Genomic DNA, 9,827 nt, shown 5'->3' with positions numbered 1-9,827 from the left:
CACAGATTTGAAACAACTTGGTGGGACAAATTATTTGACTCAGTTCCTGGATTCACTGTTCAGACCATGACCTGGACAACTTAATTAATTTCCTCCACCTTCAAGATGCTCCAGTAGGACAATCTCACATGATCGTCAGTCGTCCAGCCTGATCTTCAAATTTATATTAATTATAGAGTGATTGTTGTTGTGTAGGGAGAAATATCAAAGAGGAGTCTTGACTTCTATGTCCAACAATATGAGTAACTTTTATTCAAAGCTTTTCTAGCACATATTAGGAGAGGCTGGAGACAACTCTGTATCTGGCTTACACATGGGTCCCAGTCACCCCCTTAATTACAGCTCAGATCAGAGGAGAGATCAATGACAAACTTGGGACTGTGGCTAAACTAGGTCTTTCAAAAATGCCCCTTATTAATATGCTTGTATGTTTAGAACTGCCTGTTTATAGAAACTTGATTAACTTCCTTAATGGATCTTCCTACGGAGAATCTTATCTTATTCAGTATCTCTATATGGAGATCACAAGTCTGGCTGCGAATATCTGCTATATGTAGTTGCCAACCTCTTTCGGCCATCTTGTCAATTTTAGTTATGGGCCGGCACAATAGTTGGGATTCATGTTGATTTTTGATTATGTTGTTAGTCAATGATATATGTGAGTTGCATTTATTTTGTACCAAGTGCAACAAGGCTTTGGGCATTTACAGAGGACATTCAATGTTAGAGCATAATGGACACTTTACTTAAACTTCTCTGCCAAGCTTACAAACAAGTTTTAACCTATGTTAGTAGACTCCATTTCTTCTTTCAGAATTTTGCTTTCTCTCATGAAACTTAAATTGTAAGGAATTGCCATTTTCCTATTAGCAGTTTGCTAAGGACTAAACTTCAAATTAATATGGTGGATCACGCGGCAGCTCATTGAGATATTGTGGAGAGTGGGTGTATGACTTGCTACACTGACCACCAAAGCCGCTGAAGAGTAATATTGGCTGATGTATTACACCAACTTTACACACAGTGTGTGGGCTCCCTGCTGGTCAGGTAGGTTGAGATGGGTGGTTGGCTCCTGGTTTAACCATGCCTGTCAGTTTCAGGGGAAACGAAAATGGCATTTTTGAAAGACCTAGTTTAGCCACAGTTTGTTATTTAGTAAAAAGTCGAATGAAAGGTCTGATGTTACAGTATTCCTAATTTTTCAGGTAATTGTAGAATTAGAACAACAAATTAGTATGAAAAGGTTTAGTTGCATTCCCTGAGCACATGTTTGCAGTCGTAGAGCTGTACAGCACAGAAACAGACCCTTCGGTCTAACTCGTCCATGCCGACCAGATATCCTAACCAAATCTAGTCCCGCCTGCCAGTACCTGGCCCATATCCCTCTAGACCTATTCCCATTCATATACCCTTTTAAATGTTGTAATTGTCCCAGCCTCCACCGCTTCCGCTGGCAGCTCATTCCATACACGTACCATCTTCTGTGTGGAAAAGTTACACCTTTGGTCCCTTTTAACTCTTTCCCCTCTCACCCTAAACCTATGCCCGCTAGTTCTGGACTCCCCCACCCCAGTAAAAAGACATTGTCTATTTATCCTAACCATGACCCTCATGATATTGAACAACATATTGTGTAGGACAGTCAACATCAAATACATGTCATGCAATTATTTATTTCTGTCCAGCATTTGGTGCACTAATTAGAACCTATTTGTCGAAACCCTTCATTTAAACACCTCAGGACAGATCCAAGAATTCCAATTTCCAAGGGAACAACAATTTGTACACAGGAGAAGCAAGGGGATTATTATTTGGCTAATGAATTCTAATCAGTCCAGGCACCTGTCCTGTTTCTTGACCCTGGGCCAGCCATGAAACAATGAAAACAAAAAACTCTGATTTCGGCAACCAAATAGCATCCGAACACAACACTACAGTACACGGAACATATACAACACATCAAAACATTTATTTGTCATGAATCATATTTACAGTGCTTATGATAATAGGATAAGCACAAACAAATGTTTAAAATACAGAGATGCTCATTTGCTATAGGGTATCTTCCGTGGCTGGAAAGGACTTTGAAATGTCCTGGAGGTGGAACAGGCACTGAAAAAAGTAACTTGCTCCTTTGATACTCAAGAACGGGAAATGAAAACAACAATGAAAGTCGAGGAATGGCTGAGTGCAAGTCTTTAAAATTATGAACAGTTTCAACAAAGTAAATCAAGAGAGAATGTTTCCTTTTGTGACAGAGCCTTCAGTACAAGACAAACAGAATCCAATTGTTTTAAAGACTTCTCTATCCTAAACTCGGTCTGTTGAACACCTTACTACATGGAGTGGTTAAAGCACAAAGTATTGATGCATTAAATGGGAGACAAGATAAGCAAAAAAGGGAAAGGACAATAAAGGGTTTGAATGATCGATTTAAATAAGGAAAGTGGGACCAGGCTTGAGTGACATCTAACCACAGATATGAAATGCTTGTGTTGGATAGACTGGTTTTCCGTTGTATATCATGTCTAATCCGACGTACTGAAGAAAATTTAAACAGGGCTGGTAGCACACCAGATATTTCCATGAGCCACTGCATTGAAAAACAGAACATTAGGTTCAATGTTTCCATTATCCTATAGATTCACCACTTCAGCGCACTGGTGAGAATTTTCTCCATTTTCCTGCACAAATTATGAATAGGAAAGATGGTTAAGGAGTACAGTTGAACACTGGTTAAAGAGACCCTCACAAACCCCCCATCCTATTGCTTTTCGTGTTAATACAGGGTGCATAGAGTTTGCTTTAATTACAAAATGCAAACAGCAAGTTCAATACAATTTGCTCTTTAGCATCAAACAGGTGAGAATCACAATTTGCATATCTGTCTATTTTTCCCAGTTGTACTTCTCCAATAGTTCAGCATATTCCCAGTTTTCTGTGTTGATCCATTTCCAATTTGATGAGATAATATTGAATATGAATAATTCTGTTGAGTGCACTAATCAAAACACGTTTTGAAGGGACCATATAAATGCTGCATGATCAACAGATAATGGATGAGTAACTCCAGTTGGCCGGATCCATCTTTTCAGTTTCGTTAAACAGAACAAAGCTTTTCCTGAAATGAATGCCATCTTGCACCTACTTTCCAACTGCCAGTTACCACCTTCTGCAGATGCCAATTAGACAGCAAGCTTTAATTGGAACCAGGTCATATTTGTTGAAGTAAATGTTACACAAGAAGGGCACTGTCTCTGTTCTCTTACCTCATCCTTTGATGCACTTTCAGGTATAGGACAACGTTTCACTGAGAATTGAATGTGAGAAAAGTACAAGTAATTAGCTTTATGTCTCAATCCCATCAGGAAACTGTCTCAAACATTTGTGTAAAATCGTTTATCCATTAAATTTGCACTGACACCACACCAATTTTAAAGAACACGTCAGGAATTTGGTTCAGAACATTTGCAGTTTAATTGTTCAAGGTCTTGTTCAAACGGTGGCTCAGTGGTTAGCGCTGCTACCTCACAGCACCAGTGACCCAGGTTCGATTCCTGCCTCAGGCAACTGTCTGTGTGGAGTTTGCACATTCTCCCTGTGTCTGCGTGGGTTTTTTTCCCACAGTCCAAAGATGTGCAGTTTAGGTGAATTGGCGATGCTAAATTGCCCGTAGTGATTGGTGCATTAGTCAGGGGTAAATATAGGTGAGGGAAATGGGTCTGGGTGGGTAACTCTTCGGAAGGTTGACGTGGACTTGTTGGGCCGAAGGACCTGTTTTCATTTTGTAGGGAATCTAATCTAAAGTTTTCCTGCAGAGTTGCAGGTAAGTGGGGTTAATTGGGCAGCTCTTTGAAAGCGCTTGCACTGGTATAATGACCTGAATGGCCTCATTCCATGTGATATCATTCTATGACAGGTGCAAGATCGTGACAGCATAAATGCCAAGGGACAGGTTATCTTCTTGGATATATATGAACGTTTTTAATAGGCGTGGTATCAAAATCCTGACTAATGAATCGAGCAATGTGATGGGAGAATTATTATCACAAGAAAGGCAGCACGGTGGCTCAGTGGTCAGCACTGCTACCTCACAGCACCAGGGCCCCAGGTTCGATTCCAGCCTCGGGTGACTGTCTGTGTGGAGTATGCACATTCTCCCAGTGTCTGTGTGGATTTCCTCCGGGTGCTCCGTTTTCCTCCCACAGTCCAAAGATGAAAGTCACACAACACCAGGTTATAGTCCAACAGGTTTAATTGGAAGCACACTAGCTTTTCGAGCTACTCTGAAAGCTAGTGCTTCCAATTAAACCTGTTGGACTGTAACCTGGTGTTGTGTGATTTTTAACTTTGTCCACCCCAGTCCAACACCGGCATCTCCAAATCAGTCCAAAGATGTGCAGTTTAGGTGAATTGGCCATGCTAAATTGCTCATAGTGTTAGGTGCATTAGTCAGGGATAAATGTAGGGGAATGGATTTGGGTGGGTTGCTCTTCGGAGACTCGGTGTGGACTTGTTGGGCCGAAGGGCCTGTTTCCGTACTGTAGGGAATCTAATCTTTAAAAAAAACTGATGCCACAATTAGCTACGAGTGATGGTTAATAAAAAGGCGGCCCTGTTGACATTGAATGCACTATGAAATGAATTTAATTACACAAAGAGGTATCATTTAAACTCGGTCAGTTTTGAAGTGGTAATGACAGCGGCGCTGTTAGCTTTCACTATCGTCATCATGACTGCACTGCAACTGACATTATCTTCAGGAAATGGTACATGAGTTACCAGGATGTTGCTGGGTATGGAGGGTTTGGGTTATAAAGGAAGGCTGGATAGGCTGGGACCTTTTTCACAAGGATGTAGGAAGTTGAGAGGTGACCTGGTAGAAGTTTATAAAATAATGTGAGGCATAGGTAGAGTTGATGGTAGTTGGCTTTTCCCTAAGTTGGGAAGCTTCAAGACTATGGGGCATATTTTTAAGGTTAGAGCAGAGGGATTTTAAACAAAGACATGAGGCGATTTTGGTTTTACACGGAGGGTGGTTCATGTGTGGAGTGCACATTATGAGGAAGTGGTGGATGTGTAAACAATTCCAATGTTTAAAAGACATTTGGATAGAGACATGAATAGAAAAGGTTTGGAGGGATGTGGGCCAGGTGGGACTAGTTTAGTTTGGGATTACGATCGGCATGGACTGGTTGGCTGTATGACTCTTTTACATTTTTTTACATTACATTACATTACAGTGTGGAAACAGGCCCTTCGGCCCAACAAGTCCATACCGACCCGCCGAAGCGTAACCCACCCATACCCCTACATTTACCCCTTCTAGATTAGATTAGATTACATTACTCTATGTGCTGAATAATGTGGGAGACCCAGAAGTTGCCGCTGTGGGGATTCGATTTCACTCCAGCGACGTGGGGGTAACACAAATGCCTAAAATACACCTTCTTTGAAGAGAAATGACCCAGCTTTCACTTGGAAATAACTTATTTGCTGACACTGAAGAGACTTTATTTGTTGGGGTATCTCAAATTTCTCCAGAATGAGAAAAGAAAATCACAGAATCCTTGCAGTGTGGAAACAAGCCCAATAGGTCCACACCGACCCTCTGAAGAGGGATGATAGATATAGGACAGACGTCAGAGATAAGTTCTTTACTCAGAGAGCAGTAAGGGCATGGAATGTCCTGCCTGCAACTGCAGTAGGCTCGCCAACTTTAAGAGTATTTAAATGGTTATTGGATAATCATGGAATATTGCAGGTTAGATGGCCTTCAGATTGGTGCAGTATTAAGGGCCAAAGGGCCTGGACTGCACTGTAATGTTCTATCTTCACCAAGACCCATTCCCCCACCCTATTACTTTACATTTCCACCGTCTAATGCACCTAACCTACACATGCCTGAACACTATGGGACAATTTAGCACGGCCATTCCACCCGAACCTGCACATCTTTGGATTGTAGGAGGAAACTGCAGCACCCAGAGGAAACGCAGGCAGACACGGGGAGAATGTGCAAACCCCACACAGACAGTTGCCTGGAGCTGGAGTCGAACCCAGTTCCCTGGCGCCATGAGGCAGCAGTGTTAACCACTGAGCCACTGTGCTGCCCTGTACATGTTCAAATGATTTTTTAAAAAGTGTATCCTTATTTTATCAATTTTTAAAATCGTAGATGAAGAGATTCTTAATTTAAATTTCAACATTGCCGGCTGCGAGAATACTTCAAATGGAATAGTTGATTAAGTTGCTTGCTGACATCACCACTGCAGCAAGGTTACAGATCACTTTAATTTAGCACTATCTTCAAATGTAAATAGGAAAATATGCAAATTGCACCAAAGAGACTGATACATCTGGGCAAATATTTCAAAGGGAGCTAAACAGGAGTTAGTGATTTGTATGATAACAGTAACCAGCATCAGTAAAGGGATCTTTAGACAAGACAGTAGCAGTCTCTCCATAATCAGCACTGTCACTTCAGTCTCCTGTTGCTTTACATCACTCTGAGTGATACCAGCAAGGAAGGTCAAATTGTATCCAGTTTCTGCTCTGGCAAATAGGGATTGAAGCTTGTCTTCTTGGGAAGATATCGGAAATATCTAATCATTCAGCATTTCACTCAACTGACTCTGGGATACCGCCTGTTTCACCCACAACAAAATCCTGCACCAATAAATAGGTAGTTATTGTCATCAGGGACAGCAAAACCATATTGAACTAGTCACTGTTTGCCTCAGTCGCTTGAGGTTACAATATAAAAGGTTACAAGATATAATAAACCATGCAGCTGCCCCAAAATATATATTTTCTTGTTAGTTACCTGTTACATTAAGCTCGTCATATCCATAATCATGCCTGCAAAAGGAGGGGAAGATTTTATAACCATCAGAATAAAATACACATCAAGGAATGAAAAGTTCGAAGATGATTGTCAGCATCTAAAATGTTGTACTTAAACAAAAAAGCCTCAGAAACTCAGGCCTTGTGTTCCAAAAAAAAACACCTTCAGCCTACCCAAACAATCACTGTGCTCCATTTTATTTCAATAAAGCCGCATTTTTTCAGTCTTGTTATGGACCAGACCAAATCCCCTCAAAATATATTAAGAAGGTGGCCTAGATGCTAACCTTTTCTTAAGTTAAAGGTAAATTTAAGGTTCCAGATGCAAATCAACTGGTCAAACTATCAGATTTGAGGAAAAACACACTTTATTCATGTACGATAGTTAAAATACAACCAAAGAAAAAAAATAAAGAAAAGAATCAGCTTACCTGTAACTCTATCAAAATGCTTAACCAAATAATAGATACAGTATATATTACTAATTAACTGTTCCAATATATTAACATCCCATAAAGACCCCCTTTACAAAGGCAAATTAAAAAAATAAGATTGACTAGTATGCAATTCTAACAGCAGGAACATAACGCTAGCTTTTCACTGTAACAGGGAGAGGGAAAAAAAAAACCAGCATCCACATCTACAAGAGCCCAGCAGCAACTTCTACTGAAATGATAAGTCCTGGTTCTAAAGGAGTTTGACCCCCACCCATTCATGCTGCTTCTATTGTTCCAACTTTAAAACAAAACCCAAGGCCTCACAAACTGCTTAATCTGGTGGTTCTGCGTAGACTGCTTGGTGTATGTGCCTTGAAACCTCTCAGAAAGAAACAGGACAAACTACACCTCATAAAGCCATAGTATCGACACAATCTTTACATTTTATTTGCAGAACCGAACATAGTCATATAGTGTAGCATAGTCATTGCTGTTACTTGTAGTTATGAAAATGCTGATGAACCTGAAGATGTGCAAAATAATACCCTGGGATGGCTTTACAAGAGCTACTTGCACTGCATTGAGATATCTTGGCATATTGATAGTTCAGAGCTGAAAATGTGTTGCTGAAAAAGCGCAGCAGGTCAGGCAGCATCCAAGGAACAGGAGAATCGACGTTTCGGGCATAAGCCCTTCTTCAGGAATCCACATTGATAGTTCAACAGGCTGTCAACAATGTGAAAAAAAATACTCCCTGTTTTGCTGTCACACAGTGCAACACTGTAGAAACTATGCGGTAGATTTTGACTGAGACAGCTCATGATATTCCAGGATCTTTCAGGATAGATTCAGGAGTGCAAAGTTGGCTTCCTGAATCTCCTGACCTGACAACAACACATGCACTGTAAGGTTTAACGCTGCTTGCTGAAAGTATTAAATGCTGGTCTTGCCAAAGATCCTTATATCCCCTTGAATTAAAAAAGAAATGCTAACACAATTTGTTTCACATTCACGTTTACAAAGGAGATTAAACCATTGGAGATAAATTAAAGTGGATTTGTGGAATTAAGAATTAAGGAATTTTGTTGAAATTGCATTTAAAAATCGGAAATGAAGCAATAATCCGAGATGTTGGACCAGTGGGGCTGTGCTGTCATCAAAAGGGACGATCAGTTGGATGGATCAAATAGATTTTGTTTGTCTCTTCTTGCTTTCAAGTTACTAGGACAGAGTGACAAGACAGAGCAAAACTTTTGATTGGTCCTTTTAGTAAAGATGGATGTTCAATTATCTACAATGAGCCAGGTGTGTCAGAGAAGACCTCTCAGCTTATATGCAAACAACATATGCTTGGGTCCATGGCTAGAAATTGAGAGAAATTGCCATTATACAGCAGAGGTATTTTAAAGGGAGAGCATTCAATGTCCCTCAGGATGAGAATGCCTCTTACTCAGGGCACAAATCTTTGTGTGGAATTTTCTTTAAACCACAGGCAGAATGGGGACTACAGATCTGACTGATCAGGAAATTTTCTCCCTCTCTTTCTTAACCTCCTACCATGAGCTTGTCGGAAAAGTTTTGTCAACAGATAATCAATCCTTTGGTGAAATTATGACAGGTTTCCCGTTGCTGCCAGATCTTGAAGTGGCACTTGAGCTTGGAGATTCTGACCCAGACATAAGGACTTTTATCATTGCAACAGCTTCCACCTCTTCTAATTCTGAGTCGCAAGTTTTCGACTACGGTCCAGTACAAGCATTGAAACGTGTCAATTCATTACATCTCCTGAGAATTCTTTCAAAGCATCTTGAGAACCACTTGTTTACTTTGATTCCACACGAACGTGGAACTTGATTCTGGGAGCATTGTAGTTTTTTTTTTAATTTTAAAAATATACTTTATTCATAAAATAATTTGATGGTCTGTACAGTTGGACGTGCCATACATGTGTAAACGTTCCATTTGTTTGCATACCGAAACAGAGTAATGATTCCTATTTACAGGTCTGTACGGTTACATTTTTAGCTGAGGCGTCAGCAGACCCCAAATGACTGCATGGGCCCCCTGTTCTTCGTTAGGCAGGTAGACGTTACACGGTGGTCTTTCCCCACCGCGCCTTGGCGGCAGCTGCCCCAAGCTTCAGCGCATCCCTCAGCACGTAGTCCTGGACCTTGGAATGTGCCAATCTGCAACACTCAGTCGGGGTCAACTCCTTCAGCTGGAAGATCAGCAGGTTTCGGACCGCCCAGAGAGCGTCCTTCACCGAGTTGATGATCCTCCAGGCACAGTTGATGTTCGTCTCGGTGTGCGTCCCGGGGAACAGGCCGTAGAGAACAGAGTCCTGCGTCACGGAGCTGCTCAGGACGAACCTCGACAAACACTACTGCATTCCTCTCCAGACTTCCTCTGCGTAGGCACATTCCAGAAGGAGGTGTGTGACAGTCTCGTCCCCCCCGCAGCCGCTTCGAGGGCAGCATGCGGTGCGGCAGAGAGTCCAGGCATACATAAAGGATCTCACAGGCAGAGCCCTCCTCACCACCAGCC

The 9,827-nt window shown here is 41.4% G+C and overlaps 1 protein-coding gene across 1 annotated transcript in view; it reads right to left on the bottom strand.

Moving 5' to 3' along the window:
- Positions 1-6,826: 6,826 nt before the first annotated feature.
- Positions 6,827-9,827, bottom strand: part of LOC122541166 — a 32,071-nt gene continuing 29,070 nt past the window's right edge. Inside the window, exon 10 of the mRNA XM_043677784.1 lies at positions 6,827-6,861. The gene's annotated coding sequence lies outside the window, so the exon portion shown is untranslated. The remainder of the gene's footprint in view (positions 6,862-9,827) is intronic.

This window comes from Chiloscyllium plagiosum, chromosome 37, assembly GCF_004010195.1.
Source record: "Chiloscyllium plagiosum isolate BGI_BamShark_2017 chromosome 37, ASM401019v2, whole genome shotgun sequence".
NCBI classification, from domain to species: Eukaryota; Metazoa; Chordata; class Chondrichthyes; order Orectolobiformes; family Hemiscylliidae; genus Chiloscyllium; species Chiloscyllium plagiosum.
This window is presented reverse-complemented; position numbering and strand designations above follow the sequence as displayed.